General features: G+C 35.8%; 10 non-coding genes across 10 annotated transcripts; all 10 read right to left on the bottom strand.

The window, feature by feature from the left end:
• Positions 1-3,167: 3,167 nt before the first annotated feature.
• Positions 3,168-3,241, bottom strand: Trnar-ucg (transfer RNA arginine (anticodon UCG)). Its single transcript has one exon. It is a non-coding gene; the product is annotated as a tRNA-Arg (tRNA).
• Positions 3,242-4,937: 1,696 nt separating this feature from the next.
• Trnar-acg (transfer RNA arginine (anticodon ACG)) lies at positions 4,938-5,011 on the bottom strand. Its single transcript has one exon. It is a non-coding gene; the product is annotated as a tRNA-Arg (tRNA).
• A 1,550-nt stretch (positions 5,012-6,561) lies between these two features.
• Positions 6,562-6,635, bottom strand: Trnar-ucg (transfer RNA arginine (anticodon UCG)). Its single transcript has one exon. It is a non-coding gene; the product is annotated as a tRNA-Arg (tRNA).
• A 1,696-nt stretch (positions 6,636-8,331) lies between these two features.
• On the bottom strand, positions 8,332-8,405 carry Trnar-acg (transfer RNA arginine (anticodon ACG)). Its single transcript has one exon. It is a non-coding gene; the product is annotated as a tRNA-Arg (tRNA).
• Positions 8,406-9,955: 1,550 nt separating this feature from the next.
• Positions 9,956-10,029, bottom strand: Trnar-ucg (transfer RNA arginine (anticodon UCG)). The gene has a single exon. It is a non-coding gene; the product is annotated as a tRNA-Arg (tRNA).
• Positions 10,030-11,725: 1,696 nt separating this feature from the next.
• On the bottom strand, positions 11,726-11,799 carry Trnar-acg (transfer RNA arginine (anticodon ACG)). Its single transcript has one exon. It is a non-coding gene; the product is annotated as a tRNA-Arg (tRNA).
• Positions 11,800-13,349: 1,550 nt separating this feature from the next.
• Positions 13,350-13,423, bottom strand: Trnar-ucg (transfer RNA arginine (anticodon UCG)). The gene has a single exon. It is a non-coding gene; the product is annotated as a tRNA-Arg (tRNA).
• A 1,696-nt stretch (positions 13,424-15,119) lies between these two features.
• Positions 15,120-15,193, bottom strand: Trnar-acg (transfer RNA arginine (anticodon ACG)). The gene has a single exon. It is a non-coding gene; the product is annotated as a tRNA-Arg (tRNA).
• A 1,550-nt stretch (positions 15,194-16,743) lies between these two features.
• Positions 16,744-16,817, bottom strand: Trnar-ucg (transfer RNA arginine (anticodon UCG)). The gene has a single exon. It is a non-coding gene; the product is annotated as a tRNA-Arg (tRNA).
• An 8,912-nt stretch (positions 16,818-25,729) lies between these two features.
• On the bottom strand, positions 25,730-25,803 carry Trnar-ucg (transfer RNA arginine (anticodon UCG)). The gene has a single exon. It is a non-coding gene; the product is annotated as a tRNA-Arg (tRNA).
• Between the last annotated feature and the right edge of the window lie 1,112 nt (positions 25,804-26,915).

The following is a 26,915-nucleotide window of genomic DNA, read 5'->3' as shown; positions in this document are numbered from 1 at the left end:
TCTTTAAATATTTCTAAAACAGACTTTAGTTTATTCAAATTACGCAAGCCATTTACATTTAGAGATACAATATTTAAAGCCATGATTATGATGAGTGTATTGAAAGTATTAAAAAATGTTGAGTGTTTGATCATTTCTTCATAGGTGTTCGTCGCATGCTATTCATCTTCATATTAGGTACTGGATTAAACCTTCTCCTTCTCCTTTGTACTACTTTGAAATTTTCGATATTAGTACCGTTTTCTTGACATGTACGTGATTCGTTTGATCTTTCAACAACGTCTGCAGCCATCTTCCTGTCATCATCTGAATCTGTCCCCGATCCATCTCCAATTGTATGATTGTTGTTTACTTCCTCAGATTCTATTTCTACATTGGTCATATCAACTCCAATTCTTTCTTTTCCTTCCCCACTTTCTCCACTCTCATTATCTTTTTTTGCATTCTCAATTTCTTCTTTATCATCTTCGTCACTCTGTAACTCCAATATGTCTTCCCTCATATCATCATCAACTTGCGAATGAATGCCTGCACTGGCCTCTCTGTAACACATACATGTTTGCGCCTCTTTGTGGCATTTGTCACATATCCTGCATGTACACATAAGAGGAAAACTTCCACAACTTTCACATCTTTGCCTTGTGCAATTTTTTGCTACATGGCCTTGCTCCCCACACTTGTAGCATACAAAATCAGGGCAGTCTTTTATAACATGTCCCGGATCAAGACATCTAGAACATACCTTAACTTGATTATTGTGTAATACTCTAAAGTATTGTTGACCATTGACAGTCTGAAATTTCAGACTGTAAGGCAAGGATTTTACCTGCTGTGGAAATTTACATTTGACATAACGAGTCCCATCAGCTACACTAGTTCCAGGATAATATCTGCGTTGAATGGGAGAAAGAAGTTCTACTCCGTATTCACCGAGCTTCATACTTATATCATCATCTGTGATGTATGCTGGTAAATGAAGAATTGACACAATAATAGTGTCTGAATATAAAAGAGTACAATCAAAGTGTTCACTTCCAATATCAATTCCACACAAGGTATTATATGCTACTTCCTTACTCGGTAGTGTGACCTCATACAAATTTGCACCTTTGGGCACAACTGCATAGACCGACATATCTCCGGTTAATTCTTCGACACTTCTAACAATATCACTTGCCTTTATTTTCTTCACATCCTTTACATCAATCACCACGGTACATTCTTTCCCAAAACGACGAGAAGCTCCTGTCTGTCTATCGATGTTACTCGACATGCCATTCTTATTGTTAGCTATTCCACTGGTGTCATTAGAGTGTGAGTCAGCCCCTTGTGCTGCACGTGCAGCACGACCAGGCTTTGTATTCATTGTCACAGAAAATAATATTTTGTGTGGTGGATAAAGTTATCCACACACTCAAAATATATCTCACTTATATATGAATGCGATCACACAAATCTTATCAACGTACCTGTAACAAATTAAAACAGCAAAAATGTCTATTAAAGGAAAAAAACTTGAAAATTCACGGAGCGATCATCAAACGTGTTTTCCTTCGGATGTCATAACCGGAAGTTTTTTCCGTAGTCAGGCGCCTTATCCAATTTGGCCACGGGCCCTTGTCATGAATGTTTGTTAGAGAGTATATTGGTGTGCTTTTGGTAATACTTCTACGACTATGACTATGGTAAGACTTGCTATTGCTTTACTGTCGTGTTTGAGTATCGCTGCATGCGGGTTACAGCGGGATTGCAGCATATCCTTTCAGCGCTGATATCAAGCGTCAAATTTGAATCCAAATAACTCGTATGTAAACATAAATGTGGAAAGATAATATATTTCTGAAGCTCTGAAACGAACCAAAGAAATCTTGTCCCACTTATCACGGTGAATTTTCGAAACTGCAATCTCTGGTCAATTACTGAACAGGTTATATTTATCCGATGTGTTTAACAGTTGTCAGAATTAGGATCTAAGTTTGTTGTGTGCCTTTATGCTCCAATTGCCTTGGCACTAAATATCCTACTTTTGTTGTGGTGCCCTCAAGTACAAAACGAATCTAAATCAAAGCCTTAATAATCTAACCGAATTGTTTTAAAAGTGACGGTAACGTTAACTCCTTGCTACTAATCCAATTCACGACATATCCAAATAGAAATTATGTTTTGAGGAAAATATATTGTTCTAGTGGGTCAAGAGGGATTCGAACCTGCAGTCTCCCTATCCGATGTCTGTCGCCTTATCCAATTTGGCCACGGGCCCTTCACATACAGACTATTTCTTAGGTTGGTTCGTGAATGTTACGGTTGGTACAACACTGCTTCTACTACCACTACTTAAACTGATACCACGACGACTACCAATGGAGTTATATTGCTAGTACGATGGACATAATAACGATTACGTCTACATATGCTACTAGTGTTTCTGCTGCTACTACCAACATTATGGCTGCTGTTAAAATTACGTATAAACCACTACCTATAATGGTAACGATTCTTCCTGCTGCTGCTGATTAAATCATTGTAAAGATACGAAAATGACCCGTTAAAATATTGGGCGAGAAAAATGATTGCTGTGTGAATTTTTGTGATGTACATGGAAGTTCGACTACGTAGTAGGTAATTGTTTTACTTATGGAATGCTAGATATAAATATACAATGTTTTGTACGAACAAAATTTAATCTGTAGGAATAAAAACATATCTTCGTATTGCATCGAATCAAAGCTGCAATCTACGGATTGAAACCGCGGATCTAATTTCTCATTATCTTGCTCACATGTGCACTTATTCATGTTTGGATTGAGATGATTTTACTATCGCCACTTCTGCAAGTGCACTGCTTTTGCGGATGATGATAATTCGCATGGTGATGGCAATGGTACAGTCATGAAGGGTCAGAATTTGCATGACTAAATCAGATTCGTTACCATGACATGGATGGATTAAAGGTTACTTAGACGAAAGAAATGGCAATGACAACGATCCTATGGAAGATTCGATTTTATGATCAAAAGCAAAGAAAGAGTTGACTATGTCTCTTTTCAAAATTTAAAAGTCTAATTTGTTCTCATTATTGGCACGTTTTATGTCAATAGAGATATTTATCTGTATGTTGATGCTGAGAATCAAAGAATTTTAATACGCAGTGTTAAAGATTTAACAAACGAGCCCGGCAGGACTCGAACCTGCAGTCTCCTGATCCGAAGTCAGGCGCCTTATCCAATTTGGCCACGGGCCCTTCACGAAAACACTTATTGGTTTATAGGTTAGTGTGGGTTCATTTCCTTGTTGTAGTTGTTGTACAAACCATTCTCCAAAATACATGGTTTGATGGAATAACCCTTATTAAAGCTACCAATACGGCTACAGTTGATAACGAAATGATGAAAATCGTAGTTGCGGGTCTGAAACAGATTTGACAACTACAAATGGCTAGATCAGATGTTATGTGACAAGTTTATCTATTTAAATTTATAACTAACTTGGATAATTTATGTTTCCCAAACTGATGCTTTCTTTTTACGCATTACGGAATTGCAGACTGCCTGCAAGATTTACTAACCCTTGAAATTGATGAACTTGTCGTGAAAAACTAAGCATCTCGGAAATTATATATTAGACAAGGGAAGTGCTCCAATAAGGATGGGCATTTTTACATTTTGTAAAGATTCGTATTTGCATTTGTATTATTTTTACGAACAATTCTGCTTAGTGTAATTAAGATCTAGAGATATAGTGGATAGACCTTAGGATGTCATGGAAATAAAGTAATGAGAATACGTGTATGAAACTAACGTATTGCTCTGAAGAAAGAGACTTGACCTCCGAGTTGCATGTCGTATGCAAAAGATCGACTATTGGATAGAACATCTATATCAGTGGGATACTGAGCGGCGATGATGCCGAGTGCAGTTATGATAAAAGCTTTTTGCTACATCTAATGTGAACTATGTTTATCTGTGCACAAGTGTAAAGTAGTCGTATTATTCCAAAAATATTATCTTAAGAGATTTCAATTCATTTGTAGATTGTTAGATAATATCTTTATATCTTCGATTTTCATATGCTGGAATAAATAGATCTACATAACATGCTGGACTGGACTCAAAGCTGCAATCTACTGATCCATCTTCAGGCACCTTGTTCAAATCAAGCATATTATTCAAATTGGGCCCGGACCAAGGATGCTTCCAGCACGTCGTGTGTATCTGCTTATGTGATTTACAACGATCAGTCCTGTTCAATGTTACTATGATCAAGAAATCAGTCGGGGTGTTTTGTTGTTTGTGTAGGGCTTATCCTTAAGTGACAATTCTAACCTGTTTATAGAAAGTACTAGATAAATCTTTTAGTAAAGTTGCTTCCGTGAGGTTGTTCATCCATAGCATCTATATATAACTTGACTCGTTTGATAATAAAAACTATAGTGTCCCAGATGTTAAAATCATAACAGTTCATTTAATGCACAAACGTCAAGAAATTGCGTCGATATCAGTTGGGTTAATCTCAGATGTCAGAACCTGAAGTCTGTAGTCAGGGATCACATCCAGTTGACCAGAGACTCGTTACCTGTCCACAACGGATTTGAGTGTGTTTGCTACTACTACAATTACTGCTACTGGGACTGTAATTATGCTCATGAAGATGATGAGAAATATGAGAATAAAGAATTCATGAAAACGTCTTTAAATTCTGTGACTAAATTGAAAAGTCTTACAAAATTAATTGAAGGGTAACAGGTCCCATGTACAAGATCATTTAGAAGTGATATGTGTAACAAGATTTGATAAAGTCTCAGAGGAGACTTTCTGGGAGTATACGAGATACCTTTGATTGGTATATAATGGGAATAAAAGTAATAACGAGACCTGTAAATATAATAAAAATCAGCTTTTAATTATAGACTTTATTTGGTGTGGATAAAATTTTAATATTGAGCCCGGCAGGACTCGAACCTGCAATCTCCTGATCCGTAGTCAGGCGCCTTATCCAATTTGGCCACGGGCCCTTGTCATGAATGTTTGTTAGAGAGTATATTGGTGTGCTTTTGGTAATACTTCTACGACTATGACTATGGTAAGACTTGCTATTGCTTTACTGTCATGTTTGAGTATCGCTGCATGCGGGTTACAGCGGGATTGCAGCATATCCTTTCAGCGCTGATATCAAGCGTCAAATTTGAATCCAAATAACTCGTATGTAAACATAAATGTGGAAAGATAATATATTTCTGAAGCTCTGAAACGAACCAAAGAAATCTTGTCCCACTTATCACGGTGAATTTTCGAAACTGCAATCTCTGGTCAATTACTGAACAGGTTATATTTATCCGATGTGTTTAACAGTTGTCAGAATTAGGATCTAAGTTTGTTGTGTGCCTTTATGCTCCAATTGCCTTGGCACTAAATATCCTACTTTTGTTGTGGTGCCCTCAAGTACAAAACGAATCTAAATCAAAACCTTAATAATCTAACCGAATTGTTTTAAAAGTGACGGTAACGTTAACTCCTTGCTACTAATCCAATTCACGACATATCCAAATAGAAATTATGTTTTGAGGAAAATATATTGTTCTAGTGGGTCAAGAGGGATTCGAACCTGCCGTCTCCCTATCCGATGTCTGTCGCCTTATCCAATTTGGCCACGGGCCCTTCACATACAGACTATTTCTTAGGTTGGTTCGTGAATGTTACGGTTGGTACAACACTGCTTCTACTACCACTACTTAAACTGATACCACGACGACTACCAATGGAGTTATATTGCTAGTACGATGGACATAATAACGATTACGTCTACATATGCTACTAGTGTTTCTGCTGCTACTACCAACATTATGGCTGCTGTTAAAATTACGTATAAACCACTACCTATAATGGTAACGATTCTTCCTGCTGCTGCTGATTAAATCATTGTAAAGATACGAAAATGACCCGTTAAAATATTGGGCGAGAAAAATGATTGCTGTGTGAATTTTTGTGATGTACATGGAAGTTCGACTACGTAGTAGGTAATTGTTTTACTTATGGAATGCTAGATATAAATATACAATGTTTTGTACGAACAAAATTTAATCTGTAGGAATAAAAACATATCTTCGTATTGCATCGAATCAAAGCTGCAATCTACGGATTGAAACCGCGGATCTAATTTCTCATTATCTTGCTCACATGTGCACTTATTCATGTTTGGATTGAGATGATTTTACTATCGCCACTTCTGCAAGTGCACTGCTTTTGCGGATGATGATAATTCGCATGGTGATGGCAATGGTACAGTCATGAAGGGTCAGAATTTGCATGACTAAATCAGATTCGTTACCATGACATGGATGGATTAAAGGTTACTTAGACGAAAGAAATGGCAATGACAACGATCCTATGGAAGATTCGATTTTATGATCAAAAGCAAAGAAAGAGTTGACTATGTCTCTTTTCAAAATTTAAAAGTCTAATTTGTTCTCATTATTGGCACGTTTTATGTCAATAGAGATATTTATCTGTATGTTGATGCTGAGAATCAAAGAATTTTAATACGCAGTGGAAAAGATTTAACAAACGAGCCCGGCAGGACTCGAACCTGCAGTCTCCTGATCCGAAGTCAGGCGCCTTATCCAATTTGGCCACGGGCCCTTCACGAAAACACTTATTGGTTTATAGGTTAGTGTGGGTTCATTTCCTTGTTGTAGTTGTTGTACAAACCATTCTCCAAAATACATGCTTTGATGGAATAACCCTTATTAAAGCTACCAATACGGCTACAGTTGATAACGAAATGATGAAAATCGTAGTTGCGGGTCTGAAACAGATTTGACAACTACAAATGGCAAGATCAGATGTTATGTGACAAGTTTATCTATTTAAATTTATAACTAACTTGGATAATTTATGTTTCCCAAACTGATGCTTTCTTTTTACGCATTACGGAATTGCAGACTGCCTGCAAGATTTACTAACCCTTGAAATTGATGAACTTGTCGTGAAAAACTAAGCATCTCGGAAATTATATATTAGACAAGGGAAGTGCTCCAATAAGGATGGGCATTTTTACATTTTGTAAAGATTCGTATTTGCATTTGTATTATTTTTACGAACAATTCTGCTTAGTGTAATTAAGATCTAGAGATATAGTGGATAGACCTTAGGATGTCATGGAAATAAAGTAATGAGAATACGTGTATGAAACTAACGTATTGCTCTGAACAAAGAGACTTGACCTCCGAGTTGCATGTCGTATGCAAAAGATCGACTATTGGATAGAACATCTATATCAGTGGGATACTGAGCGGCGATGATGCCGAGTGCAGTTATGATAAAAGCTTTTTGCTATATCTAATGTGAACTATGTTTATCTGTGCACAAGTGTAAAGTAGTCGTATTATTCCAAAAATATTATCTTAAGAGATTTCAATTCATTTGTAGATTGTTAGATAATATCTTTATATCTTCGATTTTCATATGCTGGAATAAATAGATCTACATAACATGCTGGACTGGACTCAAAGCTGCAATCTACTGATCCATCTTCAGGCACCTTGTTCAAATCAAGCATATTATTCAAATTGGGCCCGGACCAAGGATGCTTCCAGCACGTCGTGTGTATCTGCTTATGTGATTTACAACGATCAGTCCTGTTCAATGTTACTATGATCAAGAAATCAGTCGGGGTGTTTTGTTGTTTGTGTAGGGCTTATCCTTAAGTGACAATTCTAACCTGTTTATAGAAAGTGCTAGATAAATCTTTTAGTAAAGTTGCTTCCGTGAGGTTGTTCATCCATAGCATCTATATATAACTTGACTCGTTTGATAATAAAAACTATAGTGTCCCAAATGTTAAAATCATAACAGTTCATTTAATGCACAAACGTCAAGAAATTGCGTCGATATCAGTTGGGTTAATCTCAGATGTCAGAACCTGAAGTCTGTAGTCAGGGATCACATCCAGTTGACCAGAGACTCGTTACCTGTCCACAACGGATTTGAGTGTGTTTGCTACTACTACAATTACTGCTACTGGGACTGTAATTATGCTCATGAAGATGATGAGAAATATGAGAATAAAGAATTCATGAAAACGTCTTTAAATTCTGTGACTAAATTGAAAAGTCTTACAAAATTAATTGAAGGGTAACAGGTCCCATGTACAAGATCATTTAGAAGTGATATGTGTAACAAGATTTGATAAAGTCTCAGAGGAGACTTTCTGGGAGTATACGAGATACCTTTGATTGGTATATAATGGGAATAAAAGTAATAACGAGACCTGTAAATATAATAAAAATCAGCTTTTAATTATAGACTTTATTTGGTGTGGATAAAATTTTAATATTGAGCCCGGCAGGACTCGAACCTGCAATCTCCTGATCCGTAGTCAGGCGCCTTATCCAATTTGGCCACGGGCCCTTGTCATGAATGTTTGTTAGAGAGTATATTGGTGTGCTTTTGGTAATACTTCTACGACTATGACTATGGTAAGACTTGCTATTGCTTTACTGTCATGTTTGAGTATCGCTGCATGCGGGTTACAGCGGGATTGCAGCATATCCTTTCAGCGCTGATATCAAGCGTCAAATTTGAATCCAAATAACTCGTATGTAAACATAAATGTGGAAAGATAATATATTTCTGAAGCTCTGAAACGAACCAAAGAAATCTTGTCCCACTTATCACGGTGAATTTTCGAAACTGCAATCTCTGGTCAATTACTGAACAGGTTATATTTATCCGATGTGTTTAACAGTTGTCAGAATTAGGATCTAAGTTTGTTGTGTGCCTTTATGCTCCAATTGCCTTGGCACTAAATATCCTACTTTTGTTGTGGTGCCCTCAAGTACAAAACGAATCTAAATCAAAACCTTAATAATCTAACCGAATTGTTTTAAAAGTGACGGTAACGTTAACTCCTTGCTACTAATCCAATTCACGACATATCCAAATAGAAATTATGTTTTGAGGAAAATATATTGTTCTAGTGGGTCAAGAGGGATTCGAACCTGCCGTCTCCCTATCCGATGTCTGTCGCCTTATCCAATTTGGCCACGGGCCCTTCACATACAGACTATTTCTTAGGTTGGTTCGTGAATGTTACGGTTGGTACAACACTGCTTCTACTACCACTACTTAAACTGATACCACGACGACTACCAATGGAGTTATATTGCTAGTACGATGGACATAATAACGATTACGTCTACATATGCTACTAGTGTTTCTGCTGCTACTACCAACATTATGGCTGCTGTTAAAATTACGTATAAACCACTACCTATAATGGTAACGATTCTTCCTGCTGCTGCTGATTAAATCATTGTAAAGATACGAAAATGACCCGTTAAAATATTGGGCGAGAAAAATGATTGCTGTGTGAATTTTTGTGATGTACATGGAAGTTCGACTACGTAGTAGGTAATTGTTTTACTTATGGAATGCTAGATATAAATATACAATGTTTTGTACGAACAAAATTTAATCTGTAGGAATAAAAACATATCTTCGTATTGCATCGAATCAAAGCTGCAATCTACGGATTGAAACCGCGGATCTAATTTCTCATTATCTTGCTCACATGTGCACTTATTCATGTTTGGATTGAGATGATTTTACTATCGCCACTTCTGCAAGTGCACTGCTTTTGCGGATGATGATAATTCGCATGGTGATGGCAATGGTACAGTCATGAAGGGTCAGAATTTGCATGACTAAATCAGATTCGTTACCATGACATGGATGGATTAAAGGTTACTTAGACGAAAGAAATGGCAATGACAACGATCCTATGGAAGATTCGATTTTATGATCAAAAGCAAAGAAAGAGTTGACTATGTCTCTTTTCAAAATTTAAAAGTCTAATTTGTTCTCATTATTGGCACGTTTTATGTCAATAGAGATATTTATCTGTATGTTGATGCTGAGAATCAAAGAATTTTAATACGCAGTGGAAAAGATTTAACAAACGAGCCCGGCAGGACTCGAACCTGCAGTCTCCTGATCCGAAGTCAGGCGCCTTATCCAATTTGGCCACGGGCCCTTCACGAAAACACTTATTGGTTTATAGGTTAGTGTGGGTTCATTTCCTTGTTGTAGTTGTTGTACAAACCATTCTCCAAAATACATGGTTTGATGGAATAACCCTTATTAAAGCTACCAATACGGCTACAGTTGATAACGAAATGATGAAAATCGTAGTTGCGGGTCTGAAACAGATTTGACAACTACAAATGGCTAGATCAGATGTTATGTGACAAGTTTATCTATTTAAATTTATAACTAACTTGGATAATTTATGTTTCCCAAACTGATGCTTTCTTTTTACGCATTACGGAATTGCAGACTGCCTGCAAGATTTACTAACCCTTGAAATTGATGAACTTGTCGTGAAAAACTAAGCATCTCGGAAATTATATATTAGACAAGGGAAGTGCTCCAATAAGGATGGGCATTTTTACATTTTGTAAAGATTCGTATTTGCATTTGTATTATTTTTACGAACAATTCTGCTTAGTGTAATTAAGATCTAGAGATATAGTGGATAGACCTTAGGATGTCATGGAAATAAAGTAATGAGAATACGTGTATGAAACTAACGTATTGCTCTGAACAAAGAGACTTGACCTCCGAGTTGCATGTCGTATGCAAAAGATCGACTATTGGATAGAACATCTATATCAGTGGGATACTGAGCGGCGATGATGCCGAGTGCAGTTATGATAAAAGCTTTTTGCTATATCTAATGTGAACTATGTTTATCTGTGCACAAGTGTAAAGTAGTCGTATTATTCCAAAAATATTATCTTAAGAGATTTCAATTCATTTGTAGATTGTTAGATAATATCTTTATATCTTCGATTTTCATATGCTGGAATAAATAGATCTACATAACATGCTGGACTGGACTCAAAGCTGCAATCTATTGATCCATCTTCAGGCACCTTGTTCAAATCAAGCATATTATTCAAATTGGGCCCGGACCAAGGATGCTTCCAGCACGTCGTGTGTATCTGCTTATGTGATTTACAACGATCAGTCCTGTTCAATGTTACTATGATCAAGAAATCAGTCGGGGTGTTTTGTTGTTTGTGTAGGGCTTATCCTTAAGTGACAATTCTAACCTGTTTATAGAAAGTGCTAGATAAATCTTTTAGTAAAGTTGCTTCCGTGAGGTTGTTCATCCATAGCATCTATATATAACTTGACTCGTTTGATAATAAAAACTATAGTGTCCCAAATGTTAAAATCATAACAGTTCATTTAATGCACAAACGTCAAGAAATTGCGTCGATATCAGTTGGGTTAATCTCAGATGTCAGAACCTGAAGTCTGTAGTCAGGGATCACATCCAGTTGACCAGAGACTCGTTACCTGTCCACAACGGATTTGAGTGTGTTTGCTACTACTACAATTACTGCTACTGGGACTGTAATTATGCTCATCAAGATGATGAGAAATATGAGAATAAAGAATTCATGAAAACGTCTTTAAATTCTGTGACTAAATTGAAAAGTCTTACAAAATTAATTGAAGGGTAACAGGTCCCATGTACAAGATCATTTAGAAGTGATATGTGTAACAAGATTTGATAAAGTCTCAGAGGAGACTTTCTGGGAGTATACGAGATACCTTTGATTGGTATATAATGGGAATAAAAGTAATAACGAGACCTGTAAATATAATAAAAATCAGCTTTTAATTATAGACTTTATTTGGTGTGGATAAAATTTTAATATTGAGCCCGGCAGGACTCGAACCTGCAATCTCCTGATCCGTAGTCAGGCGCCTTATCCAATTTGGCCACGGGCCCTTGTCATGAATGTTTGTTAGAGAGTATATTGGTGTGCTTTTGGTAATACTTCTACGACTATGACTATGGTAAGACTTGCTATTGCTTTACTGTCATGTTTGAGTATCGCTGCATGCGGGTTACAGCGGGATTGCAGCATATCCTTTCAGCGCTGATATCAAGCGTCAAATTTGAATCCAAATAACTCGTATGTAAACATAAATGTGGAAAGATAATATATTTCTGAAGCTCTGAAACGAACCAAAGAAATCTTGTCCCACTTATCACGGTGAATTTTCGAAACTGCAATCTCTGGTCAATTACTGAACAGGTTATATTTATCCGATGTGTTTAACAGTTGTCAGAATTAGGATCTAAGTTTGTTGTGTGCCTTTATGCTCCAATTGCCTTGGCACTAAATATCCTACTTTTGTTGTGGTGCCCTCAAGTACAAAACGAATCTAAATCAAAACCTTAATAATCTAACCGAATTGTTTTAAAAGTGACGGTAACGTTAACTCCTTGCTACTAATCCAATTCACGACATATCCAAATAGAAATTATGTTTTGAGGAAAATATATTGTTCTAGTGGGTCAAGAGGGATTCGAACCTGCCGTCTCCCTATCCGATGTCTGTCGCCTTATCCAATTTGGCCACGGGCCCTTCACATACAGACTATTTCTTAGGTTGGTTCGTGAATGTTACGGTTGGTACAACACTGCTTCTACTACCACTACTTAAACTGATACCACGACGACTACCAATGGAGTTATATTGCTAGTACGATGGACATAATAACGATTACGTCTACATATGCTACTAGTGTTTCTGCTGCTACTACCAACATTATGGCTGCTGTTAAAATTACGTATAAACCACTACCTATAATGGTAACGATTCTTCCTGCTGCTGCTGATTAAATCATTGTAAAGATACGAAAATGACCCGTTAAAATATTGGGCGAGAAAAATGATTGCTGTGTGAATTTTTGTGATGTACATGGAAGTTCGACTACGTAGTAGGTAATTGTTTTACTTATGGAATGCTAGATATAAATATACAATGTTTTGTACGAACAAAATTTAATCTGTAGGAATAAAAACATATCTTCGTATTGCATCGAATCAAAGCTGCAATCTACGGATTGAAACCGCGGATCTAATTTCTCATTATCTTGCTCACATGTGCACTTATTCATGTTTGGATTGAGATGATTTTACTATCGCCACTTCTGCAAGTGCACTGCTTTTGCGGATGATGATAATTCGCATGGTGATGGCAATGGTACAGTCATGAAGGGTCAGAATTTGCATGACTAAATCAGATTCGTTACCATGACATGGATGGATTAAAGGTTACTTAGACGAAAGAAATGGCAATGACAACGATCCTATGGAAGATTCGATTTTATGATCAAAAGCAAAGAAAGAGTTGACTATGTCTCTTTTCAAAATTTAAAAGTCTAATTTGTTCTCATTATTGGCACGTTTTATGTCAATAGAGATATTTATCTGTATGTTGATGCTGAGAATCAAAGAATTTTAATACGCAGTGGAAAAGATTTAACAAACGAGCCCGGCAGGACTCGAACCTGCAGTCTCCTGATCCGAAGTCAGGCGCCTTATCCAATTTGGCCACGGGCCCTTCACGAAAACACTTATTGGTTTATAGGTTAGTGTGGGTTCATTTCCTTGTTGTAGTTGTTGTACAAACCATTCTCCAAAATACATGGTTTGATGGAATAACCCTTATTAAAGCTACCAATACGGCTACAGTTGATAACGAAATGATGAAAATCGTAGTTGCGGGTCTGAAACAGATTTGACAACTACAAATGGCTAGATCAGATGTTATGTGACAAGTTTATCTATTTAAATTTATAACTAACTTGGATAATTTATGTTTCCCAAACTGATGCTTTCTTTTTACGCATTACGGAATTGCAGACTGCCTGCAAGATTTACTAACCCTTGAAATTGATGAACTTGTCGTGAAAAACTAAGCATCTCGGAAATTATATATTAGACAAGGGAAGTGCTCCAATAAGGATGGGCATTTTTACATTTTGTAAAGATTCGTATTTGCATTTGTATTATTTTTACGAACAATTCTGCTTAGTGTAATTAAGATCTAGAGATATAGTGGATAGACCTTAGGATGTCATGGAAATAAAGTAATGAGAATACGTGTATGAAACTAACGTATTGCTCTGAAGAAAGAGACTTGACCTCCGAGTTGCATGTCGTATGCAAAAGATCGACTATTGGATAGAACATCTATATCAGTGGGATACTGAGCGGCGATGATGCCGAGTGCAGTTATGATAAAAGCTTTTTGCTATATCTAATGTGAACTATGTTTATCTGTGCACAAGTGTAAAGTAGTCGTATTATTCCAAAAATATTATCTTAAGAGATTTCAATTCATTTGTAGATTGTTAGATAATATCTTTATATCTTCGATTTTCATATGCTGGAATAAATAGATCTACATAACATGCTGGACTGGACTCAAAGCTGCAATCTACTGATCCATCTTCAGGCACCTTGTTCAAATCAAGCATATTATTCAAATTGGGCCCGGACCAAGGATGCTTCCAGCACGTCGTGTGTATCTGCTTATGTGATTTACAACGATCAGTCCTGTTCAATGTTACTATGATCAAGAAATCAGTCGGGGTGTTTTGTTGTTTGTGTAGGGCTTATCCTTAAGTGACAATTCTAACCTGTTTATAGAAAGTGCTAGATAAATCTTTTAGTAAAGTTGCTTCCGTGAGGTTGTTCATCCATAGCATCTATATATAACTTGACTCGTTTGATAATAAAAACTATAGTGTCCCAAATGTTAAAATCATAACAGTTCATTTAATGCACAAACGTCAAGAAATTGCGTCGATATCAGTTGGGTTAATCTCAGATGTCAGAACCTGAAGTCTGTAGTCAGGGATCACATCCAGTTGACCAGAGACTCGTTACCTGTCCACAACGGATTTGAGTGTGTTTGCTACTACTACAATTACTGCTACTGGGACTGTAATTATGCTCATCAAGATGATGAGAAATATGAGAATAAAGAATTCATGAAAACGTCTTTAAATTCTGTGACTAAATTGAAAAGTCTTACAAAATTAATTGAAGGGTAACAGGTCCCATGTACAAGATCATTTAGAAGTGATATGTGTAACAAGATTTGATAAAGTCTCAGAGGAGACTTTCTGGGAGTATACGAGATACCTTTGATTGGTATATAATGGGAATAAAAGTAATAACGAGACCTGTAAATATAATAAAAATCAGCTTTTAATTATAGACTTTATTTGGTGTGGATAAAATTTTAATATTGAGCCCGGCAGGACTCGAACCTGCAATCTCCTGATCCGTAGTCAGGCGCCTTATCCAATTTGGCCACGGGCCCTTGTCATGAATGTTTGTTAGAGAGTATATTGGTGTGCTTTTGGTAATACTTCTACGACTATGACTATGGTAAGACTTGCTATTGCTTTACTGTCGTGTTTGAGTATCGCTGCATGCGGGTTACAGCGGGATTGCAGCATATCCTTTCAGCGCTGATATCAAGCGTCAAATTTGAATCCAAATAACTCGTATGTAAACATAAATGTGGAAAGATAATATATTTCTGAAGCTCTGAAACGAACCAAAGAAATCTTGTCCCACTTATCACGGTGAATTTTCGAAACTGCAATCTCTGGTCAATTACTGAACAGGTTATATTTATCCGATGTGTTTAACAGTTGTCAGAATTAGGATCTAAGTTTGTTGTGTGCCTTTATGCTCCAATTGCCTTGGCACTAAATATCCTACTTTTGTTGTGGTGCCCTCAAGTACAAAACGAATCTAAATCAAAGCCTTAATAATCTAACCGAATTGTTTTAAAAGTGACGGTAACGTTAACTCCTTGCTACTAATCCAATTCACGACATATCCAAATAGAAATTATGTTTTGAGGAAAATATATTGTTCTAGTGGGTCAAGAGGGATTCGAACCTGCCGTCTCCCTATCCGATGTCTGTCGCCTTATCCAATTTGGCCACGGGCCCTTCACATACAGACTATTTCTTAGGTTGGTTCGTGAATGTTACGGTTGGTACAACACTGCTTCTACTACCACTACTTAAACTGATACCACGACGACTACCAATGGAGTTATATTGCTAGTACGATGGACATAATAACGATTACGTCTACATATGCTACTAGTGTTTCTGCTGCTACTACCAACATTATGGCTGCTGTTAAAATTACGTATAAACCACTACCTATAATGGTAACGATTCTTCCTGCTGCTGCCGATTAAATCATTGTAAAGATACGAAAATGACCCGTTAAAATATTGGGAGAGAAAAATGATTGCTGTGTGAATTTTTGTGATGTACATGGAAGTTCGACTACGTAGTAGGTAATTGTTTTACTTATGGAATGCTAGATATAAATATACAATGTTTTGTACGAACAAAATTTAATCTGTAGGAATAAAAACATATCTTCGTATTGCATCGAATCAAAGCTGCAATCTACGGATTGAAACCGCGGATCTAATTTCTCATTATCTTGCTCACATGTGCACTTATTCATGTTTGGATTGAGATGATTTTACTATCGCCACTTCTGCAAGTGCACTGCTTTTGCGGATGATGATAATTCGCATGGTGATGGCAATGGTACAGTCATGAAGGGTCAGAATTTGCATGACTAAATCAGATTCGTTACCATGACATGGATGGATTAAAGGTTACTTAGACGAAAGAAATGGCAATGACAACGATCCTATGGAAGATTCGATTTTATGATCAAAAGCAAAGAAAGAGTTGACTATGTCTCTTTTCAAAATTTAAAAGTCTAATTTGTTCTCATTATTGGCACGTTTTATGTCAATAGAGATATTTATCTGTATGTTGATGCTGAGAATCAAAGAATTTTAATACGCAGTGGAAAAGATTTAACAAACGAGCCCGGCAGGACTCGAACCTGCAGTCTCCTGATCCGAAGTCAGGCGCCTTATCCAATTTGGCCACGGGCCCTTCACGAAAACACTTATTGGTTTATAGGTTAGTGTGGGTTCATTTCCTTGTTGTAGTTGTTGTACAAACCATTCTCCAAAATACATGGTTTGATGGAATAACCCTTATTAAAGCTACCAATACGGCTACAGTTGATAACGAAATGATGAAAATCGTAGTTGCGGGTCTGAAACAGATTTGACAACTACAAATGGCTAGATCAGATGTTATGTGACAAGTTTATCTATTTAAATTTATAACTAACTTGGATAATTTATGTTTCCCAAACTGATGCTTTCTTTTTACGCATTACGGAATTGCAGACTGCCTGCAAGATTTACTAACCCTTGAAATTGATGAACTTGTCGTGAAAAACTAAGCATCTCGGAAATTATATATTAGACAAGGGAAGTGCTCCAATAAGGATGGGCATTTTTACATTTTGTAAAGATTCGTATTTGCATTTGTATTATTTTTACGAACAATTCTGCTTAGTGTAATTAAGATCTAGAGATATAGTGGATAGACCTTAGGATGTCATGGAAATAAAGTAATGAGAATACGTGTATGAAACTAACGTATTGCTCTGAAGAAAGAGACTTGACCTCCGAGTTGCATGTCGTATGCAAAAGATCGACTATTGGATAGAACATCTATATCAGTGGGATACTGAGCGGCGATGATGCCGAGTGCAGTTATGATAAAAGCTTTTTGCTACATCTAATGTGAACTATGTTTATCTGTGCACAAGTGTAAAGTAGTCGTATTATTCCAAAAATATTATCTTAAGAGATTTCAATTCATTTGTAGATTGTTAGATAATATCTTTATATCTTCGATTTTCATATGCTGGAATAAATAGATCTACATAACATGCTGGACTGGACTCAAAGCTGCAATCTACTGATCCATCTTCAGGCACCTTGTTCAAATCAAGCATATTATTCAAATTGGGCCCGGACCAAGGATGCTTCCAGCACGTCGTGTGTATCTGCTTATGTGATTTACAACGATCAGTCCTGTTCAATGTTACTATGATCAAGAAATCAGTCGGGGTGTTTTGTTGTTTGTGTAGGGCTTATCCTTAAGTGACAATTCTAACCTGTTTATAGAAAGTGCTAGATAAATCTTTTAGTAAAGTTGCTTCCGTGAGGTTGTTCATCCATAGCATCTATATATAACTTGACTCGTTTGATAATAAAAACTATAGTGTCCCAAATGTTAAAATCATAACAGTTCATTTAATGCACAAACGTCAAGAAATTGCGTCGATATCAGTTGGGTTAATCTCAGATGTCAGAACCTGAAGTCTGTAGTCAGGGATCACATCCAGTTGACCAGAGACTCGTTACCTGTCCACAACGGATTTGAGTGTGTTTGCTACTACTACAATTACTGCTACTGGGACTGTAATTATGCTCATCAAGATGATGAGAAATATGAGAATAAAGAATTCATGAAAACGTCTTTAAATTCTGTGACTAAATTGAAAAGTCTTACAAAATTAATTGAAGGGTAACAAGTCCCATGTACAAGATCATTTAGAAGTGATATGTGTAACAAGATTTGATAAAGTCTCAGAGGAGACTTTCTGGGAGTATACGAGATACCTTTGATTGGTATATAATGGGAATAAAAGTAATAACGAGACCTGTAAATATAATAAAAATCAGCTTTTAATTATAGACTTTATTTGGTGTGGATAAAATTTTAATATTGAGCCCGGCAGGACTCGAACCTGCAATCTCCTGATCCGTAGTCAGGCGCCTTTTTTTTTTTTTTTCTTTCTTTATTTAAAAAAGCTTTGTACAGTATAAAAGTTAAAAATATACAGTCAGTATGTACATATTAGTTTGTAATGCTATATTACAAAACAATGATTCTACAATAGTATTTTGTTAAGCTATATTACAGAACAATGATTCTAAAATTTTTTTGTAATGCTATAGTACAAAACAATGATTCTACAATGTAATAAACACTTTATCCTCTTCTATTCTCATTAAAGGATTATCTTTTACAAAATACTTCGTAATCAAAGTCTGATTTTTGTCTTTGTAATGTTGATACGCATATAATATATATTTTCTAGTCAAATATTGGAACAATTTTTCGATGTTTATTTGTTTCCCTAATAAAGACATAATGTTTCTTCTTTTGTAAATGCACAATCGAGCAATGCTCAGAATGTAGTTCAAAAAATAACTATTTACTGATTTTGTTTCTTTGTTATATCCTATCATGAGCATTTGTTCAAAAGAAGTGCTATTGAGAACACCAACTCTACAATTTTTAAAAAGAATCTCAACTATATATACAATATAATTCTTAAAAGAGCTTAATTCAGGACATTTCAAAAACATGTGAAATAAATCCTCTGTTTCCAACTGGCACACTGGACATAAGTCATTATCAATTTTGCCATAGTATTTTAGTCTCTCTTTTGTAAATATTCGATTGTGCATTATTCTGTAATCCAAATCTATACAATCTGGGGTCTTGAAAGGTAGGTGTATCAATTTCCAGTATTTATGCTTTTCCAAACTAAATATCTTACTCCAAAAGGAAACAGAAGCTGGTTCTTGAAAAATCAACGTACATAAAAGCTTGTAAAATAGTTGTGTTGTACATAAACAGAGGTCATATAATTTTGTATCAACTCTGAGAAACATATTATTTCTCCCATTGGTTACAGTGGGTTTTGACTCTGTTGCAACAATATTTCTCCAGCCTAATGGTATACTTTCTATTATGCAATTATAGTCTTTTTTTATCTTATCTGTTTTGATCTCAGAATTTGATTTGTATATCATTTCTTGAATAGCTCTATAAGGTAGTATTCCAGGTACAAATTCATATGTAATATCCTGAACACGAACAATTCCTGCTTCTATAAATTCTGCGAAAAACAACGTTTTACCAGCACATGTAATATTAGGATTTTAAAAGAGAGGTTGTTCAAAAACATTCCTAACATCAATATTTGTATCGATATTATTTCTAAGTTTTTCCCATGCATGAAACATTTCTCTGTAAAATATAGGTAGGGTATTCAATTGTTGCTTATTTAAAGACATGAGAAACAACTCTTTGGTCAACCTCATGTTCAGGACAGTAGATAAAAAGTGATCAAAGGTATTTTTCCACATAGCATGGCAATTCACATCAAAGTATCTTTTTAAAAATTTTAGTCTGAATGCATACATTTTCATCTTTATATCAGTTAACTGTAGTCCGCCATTTCGCTTATCACCAATTATTGTATAATAGTGAACCAAATGGGACTTTCCTGACCAGATAAATCTGAGAAATAATTGCTTCAATTCATCAGCAATCATATCAGGAAGAGGCTGAACTGACACTATGTATAATACTCTAGAAACTAATAAGTTATTAACAACTGTTACTTTTCCTTGTATTGTCAAATATCTCTGTGACCACAGTTGCAATAAGTTTTTAATTTTAGACAATCTATCATTCCAGTTCAGTTGCTCACATAACTTTGCACATTTTCCCACATAAGCTCCCAAAATTAAGATGACTTGATCACACATTTGAATTTGTAATTGTTTGCAATAATCATCAGTAAGTTTACCAGATCCAATACACAGAAGTTCTGTCTTTTCCTTGTTCACCTTTGCACCAGATCCTTTACAATACAAGTCAAGTACATTAAAAGATTGATTAATGGATTGTGTGTCCGCTAATGTCAAGGTTGTATCATCTGCATGTTGAAAAACTTTACTTGTATTACTAGACAGTGGGAGTGGAATACCTTTGATAGTGGGATTTGCTTTGATAGCGAGTCCTAAGGGTTCTGCTGCTAATATATATAACATTGCTGATATAGGACAACCTTGTCTGACTGAATTTTTAATTAAAAAGGGTTTCGTTAGATGACCATTGCATTTAACACTACTTTTAATTTCATTATAAAATATCTTTATCCACTGAATAAAATTGTCACCAAAACCGAACTTTCGTAAAACAGAAATCAAATATGAGTGGCAAACTCTGTCAAACGCTTTTTCTTGATCAATTTTTAAGATATATCCCTCAAGATTGTCTCTCTCAACCATATCTATAATATCTCTTACAGTGACTATAGTATCAGCAATATCTCTCCCAACTATACAACATGTCTGAGTTTGAGAAATAATTTTGGGTAATACCATTTTTAAACGTGTAGACAAAATCCTTGCCAAAATTTTATAATCTACATTAAGTAAACTGATAGGACGCCAATTTTGCAATCTTCTATTATCCCCCTTATTTTTATAAATAAGTGATATAACCCCAAATCTCATTGATCTCGACATAATATTGTCATTCTTAACACTCTGAAAGATGTGCAACAGAATATCATATATACAATCATAAAATTTACAATACCACTCTACTGTCAATCCGTCCGGGCCGGGGCTTTTATTTTTAGCCATCCCTTTTATAGCTGTATGTATTTCATCAACTGTTATTATGGCATCACACATATCTTTATCCTCATCAGATACAGAACAGTTTACAAAATTTAAAAGTGAATCAGTACAATTATCATCAACAGTTACCGAAGAATATAAATGACTATAAAACTGATGTATTTCATCTAAGATTCCGCTTGTATTTGAAATAATTACACCATCATCATCAATCAATTCATTGATTACATTTTTGTTGTGTCGATATTTCTCAAGATTTAGAAAATATTTAGTATTTCTATCGCTTTCAATTGCCCATTTGGCCTTAGATCTCAATATAGCACCCCGACAAAAATCAGTTTCATAGTCACTTAGCTGATGTTTTAGTTCTTCATATTTGTTAATGTCATATGGTTCTTTATTTGCGACTTTTTCTGAAAATGATTTTAATTTATTTTGCAATGTAAAGTATTCTTGTAATCTTTCCTTATTTCTTCTTGTACAGTATACTTGGGAAAATTTTTTAATTTTGTATTTTACATTATCCCACCAAATGAGTGGTTCACTGAAATACATTTCGTCAGTTTTTCCCTCGGTAAGAATTGATTTCACTCTTTGTACATATTTTTCCTCAAAAAGAACATTGTTATTTAATATCCATAATCCGGGCCCTTTTTCCACTTTGCAGGTATTTAGTTTAAGGTATACAAAAGAATGATCACTAAAGGATGTATCTGCATAATAAATATTTTGCACATTGGAGTGCAATTTTGAGGAAATCAAAAAATAATCTATTCTACTCTGCTTCATTTCGCCTAGTACAACTTGTTTTCTGGAGAAACTACGAGTACTAGGATTTCGTGATCTCCATAAATCGGTAATATTCCTATCATGAATAATTTTATAAAGTTCACGCACTGCTACATCATCAATATGTAAGGCTTTGTTATGTCGATCAATACCTGCTAAAGTTGTATTAAAATCACCAGCCAGGATAGTGCTATCACTAGTACTGTTATGTAAATATGTATTTAGCTTCATGAAAAAGTTAAACCTTTCCTTCACAACATTTGGAGCATAAATATTGATTAAATCAATCACTTTATCATCAATAGCTATTTTAAGATGTAAAATCCTACCCTTTTCAATCATTTCTTGTGTCACCTGATTTCTCAATTCTCTCACTACTAAAACAGCAACACCTGCCCTCCTATTGTCAGCATTACTATAAAATATGTCACCATTCCAAATCTCATTTTCTCTAATACTTTCAACAAACTCATCATCCCAAAAGGTTTCTTGCAATAATAAAATATGGCCTCTTTTCTCTTTAAATATTTCTAAAACAGACTTTAGTTTATTCAAATTACGCAAGCCATTTACATTTAGAGATACAATATTTAAAGCCATGATTATGATGAGTGTATTGAAAGTATTAAAAAATGTTGAGTGTTTGATCATTTCTTCATAGGTGTTCGTCGCATGCTATTCATCTTCATATTAGGTACTGGATTAAACCTTCTCCTTCTCCTTTGTACTACTTTGAAATTTTCGATATTAGTACCGTTTTCTTGACATGTACGTGATTCGTTTGATCTTTCAACAACGTCTGCAGCCATCTTCCTGTCATCATCTGAATCTGTCCCCGATCCATCTCCAACTGTATGATTGTTGTTTACTTCCTCAGATTCTATTTCTACATTGGTCATATCAACTCCAATTCTTTCTTTTTCTTCCCCACTTTCTCTACTCTCATTATCTTTTTTTTCATTCTCAATTTCTTCTTTATCATCTTCGTCACTCTGTAACTCCAATATGTCGTCCCTCATATCATCATCAACTTGCGAATGAATGCCTGCAATGGCCTCTCTGTAACACATACATGTTTGCGCCTCTTTGTGGCATTTGTCGCATATCCTGCATGTACACATAAGAGGAAAACTTCCACAACTTTCACATCTTTGCCTTGTGCAATTTTTTGCTACATGGCCTTGCTCCCCACACTTGTAGCATACAAAATCAGGGCAGTCTTTTATAACATGTCCCGGATCAAGACATCTAGAACATACCTTAACTTGATTATTGTGTAATACTCTAAAGTATTGTTGACCATTGACAGTCTGAAATTTCAGACTGTAAGGCAAGGATTTTACCTGCTGTGGAAATTTACATTTGACATAACGAGTCCCATCAGCTACACTAGTTCCAGGATAATATCTGCGTTGAATGGGAGAAAGAAGTTCTACTCCGTATTCACCGAGCTTCATACTTATATCATCATCTGTGATGTATGCTGGTAAATGAAGAATTGACACAATAATAGTGTCTGAATATAAAAGAGTACAATCAAAATGTTCACTTCCAATATCAATTCCACACAAGGTATTATATGCTACTTCCTTACTCGGTAGTGTGACCTCATACAAATTTGCACCTTTGGGCACAACTGCATAGACCGACATATCTCCGGTTAATTCTTCTACACTTCTAACAATATCACTTGCCTTTATTTTCTTCACATCCTTTACATCAATCACCACGGTACATTCTTTCCCAAAACGACGAGAAGCTACTGTCTGTCTATCGATGTTACTCGACATGCCATTCTTATTGTTAGCTATTCCACTGGTGTCATTAGAGTGTGAGTCAGCTCCTTGTGCTGCACGTGCAGCACGACCAGGCTTTGTATTCATTGTCACAGAAAATAATATTTTGTGTGGTGGATAAAGTTATCCACACACTCAAAATATATCTCACTTATATATGAATGCGATCAAACAAATCTTATCAACGTACCTGTAACAAATTAAAACAGCAAAAATGTCTATTAAAGGAAAAAAACTTGAAAATTCACGGAGCGATCATCAAACGCGCCTTCCTTCTGATGTCATAACCGGAACAGAGAGGACTCGAACCTGCAATCTCCTGATCCATAGTCAGGCGCCTTATCCAATTTGGCCACGGGCCCTTGTCATGAATGTTTGTTAGAGAGTATATTGGTGTGCTTTTGGTAATACTTCTACGACTATGACTATGGTAAGACTTGCTATTGCTTTACTGTCATGTTTGAGTATCGCTGCATGCGGGTTACAGCGGGATTGCAGCATATCCTTTCAGCGCTGATATCAAGCGTCAAATTTGAATCCAAATAACTCGTATGTAAACATAAATGTGGAAAGATAATATATTTCTGAAGCTCTGAAACGAACCAAAGAAATCTTGTCCCACTTATCACGGTGAATTTTCGAAACTGCAATCTCTGGTCAATTACTCAACAGGTTATATTTATCCGATGTGTCTAACAGTTGACAGAATTAGGATCTAAGTTTGTTGTGTGCCTTTATGCTCCAATTGCCTTGGCACTAAATATCCTACTTTTGTTGTGGTGCCCTCAAGTACAAAACGAATCTAAATCAAAACCTTAATAATCTAACCGAATTGTTTTAAAAGTGACGGTAACGTTAACTCCTTGCTACTAATCCAATTCACGACATATCCAAATAGAAATTATGTTTTGAGGAAAATATATTGTTCTAGTGGGTCAAGAGGGATTCGAACCTGCCGTCTCCCTATCCGATGTCTGTCGCCTTATCCAATTTGGCCACGGGCCCTTCACATACAGACTATTTCTTAGGTTGGTTCGTGAATGTTACGGTTGGTACAACACTGCTTCTACTACCACTACTTAAACTGATACCACGACGACTACCAATGGAGTTATATTGCTAGTACGATGGACATAATAACGATTACGTCTACATATGCTACTAGTGTTTCTGCTGCTACTACCAACATTATGGCTGCTGTTAAAATTACGTATAAACCACTACCTATAATGGTAACGATTCTTCCTGCTGCTGCTGATTAAATCATTGTAAAGATACGAAAATGACCCGTTAAAATATTGGGCGAGAAAAATGATTGCTGTGTGAATTTTTGTGATGTACATGGAAGTTCGACTACGTAGTAGGTAATTGTTTTACTTATGGAATGCTAGATATAAATATACAATGTTTTGTACGAACAAAATTTAATCTGTAGGAATAAAAACATATCTTCGTATTGCATCGAATCAAAGCTGCAATCTACGGATTGAAACCGCGGATCTAATTTCTCATTATCTTGCTCACATGTGCACTTATTCATGTTTGGATTGAGATGATTTTACTATCGCCACTTCTGCAAGTGCACTGCTTTTGCGGATGATGATAATTCGCATGGTGATGGCAATGGTACAGTCATGAAGGGTCAGAATTTGCATGACTAAATCAGATTCGTTACCATGACATGGATGGATTAAAGGTTACTTAGACGAAAGAAATGGCAATGACAACGATCCTATGGAAGATTCGATTTTATGATCAAAAGCAAAGAAAGAGTTGACTATGTCTCTTTTCAAAATTTAAAAGTCTAATTTGTTCTCATTATTGGCACGTTTTATGTCAATAGAGATATTTATCTGTATGTTGATGCTGAGAATCAAAGAATTTTAATACGCAGTGGAAAAGATTTAACAAACGAGCCCGGCAGGACTCGAACCTGCAGTCTCCTGATCCGAAGTCAGGCGCCTTATCCAATTTGGCCACGGGCCCTTCACGAAAACACTTATTGGTTTATAGGTTAGTGTGGGTTCATTTCCTTGTTGTAGTTGTTGTACAAACCATTCTCCAAAATACATGCTTTGATGGAATAACCCTTATTAAAGCTACCAATACGGCTACAGTTGATAACGAAATGATGAAAATCGTAGTTGCGGGTCTGAAACAGATTTGACAACTACAAATGGCTAGATCAGATGTTATGTGACAAGTTTATCTATTTAAATTTATAACTAACTTGGATAATTTATGTTTCCCAAACTGATGCTTTCTTTTTACGCATTACGGAATTGCAGACTGCCTGCAAGATTTACTAACCCTTGAAATTGATGAACTTGTCGTGAAAAACTAAGCATCTCGGAAATTATATATTAGACAAGGGAAGTGCTCCAATAAGGATGGGCATTTTTACATTTTGTAAAGATTCGTATTTGCATTTGTATTATTTTTACGAACAATTCTGCTTAGTGTAATTAAGATCTAGAGATATAGTGGATAGACCTTAGGATGTCATGGAAATAAAGTAATGAGAATACGTGTATGAAACTAACGTATTGCTCTGAAGAAAGAGACTTGACCTCCGAGTTGCATGTCGTATGCAAAAGATCGACTATTGGATAGAACATCTATATCAGTGGGATACTGAGCGGCGATGATGCCGAGTGCAGTTATGATAAAAGCTTTTTGCTACATCTAATGTGAACTATGTTTATCTGTGCACAAGTGTAAAGTAGTCGTATTATTCCAAAAATATTATCTTAAGAGATTTCAATTCATTTGTAGATTGTTAGATAATATCTTTATATCTTCGATTTTCATATGCTGGAATAAATAGATCTACATAACATGCTGGACTGGACTCAAAGCTGCAATCTACTGATCCATCTTCAGGCACCTTGTTCAAATCAAGCATATTATTCAAATTGGGCCCGGACCAAGGATGCTTCCAGCACGTCGTGTGTATCTGCTTATGTGATTTACAACGATCAGTCCTGTTCAATGTTACTATGATCAAGAAATCAGTCGGGGTGTTTTGTTGTTTGTGTAGGGCTTATCCTTAAGTGACAATTCTAACCTGTTTATAGAAAGTGCTAGATAAATCTTTT

Source organism: Sinohyriopsis cumingii, chromosome 10 (assembly GCF_028554795.1).
Source record: "Sinohyriopsis cumingii isolate HCF-2022 chromosome 10, ASM2855479v2, whole genome shotgun sequence".
Taxonomy (NCBI): domain Eukaryota; kingdom Metazoa; phylum Mollusca; class Bivalvia; order Unionida; family Unionidae; genus Sinohyriopsis; species Sinohyriopsis cumingii.
This window is presented reverse-complemented; position numbering and strand designations above follow the sequence as displayed.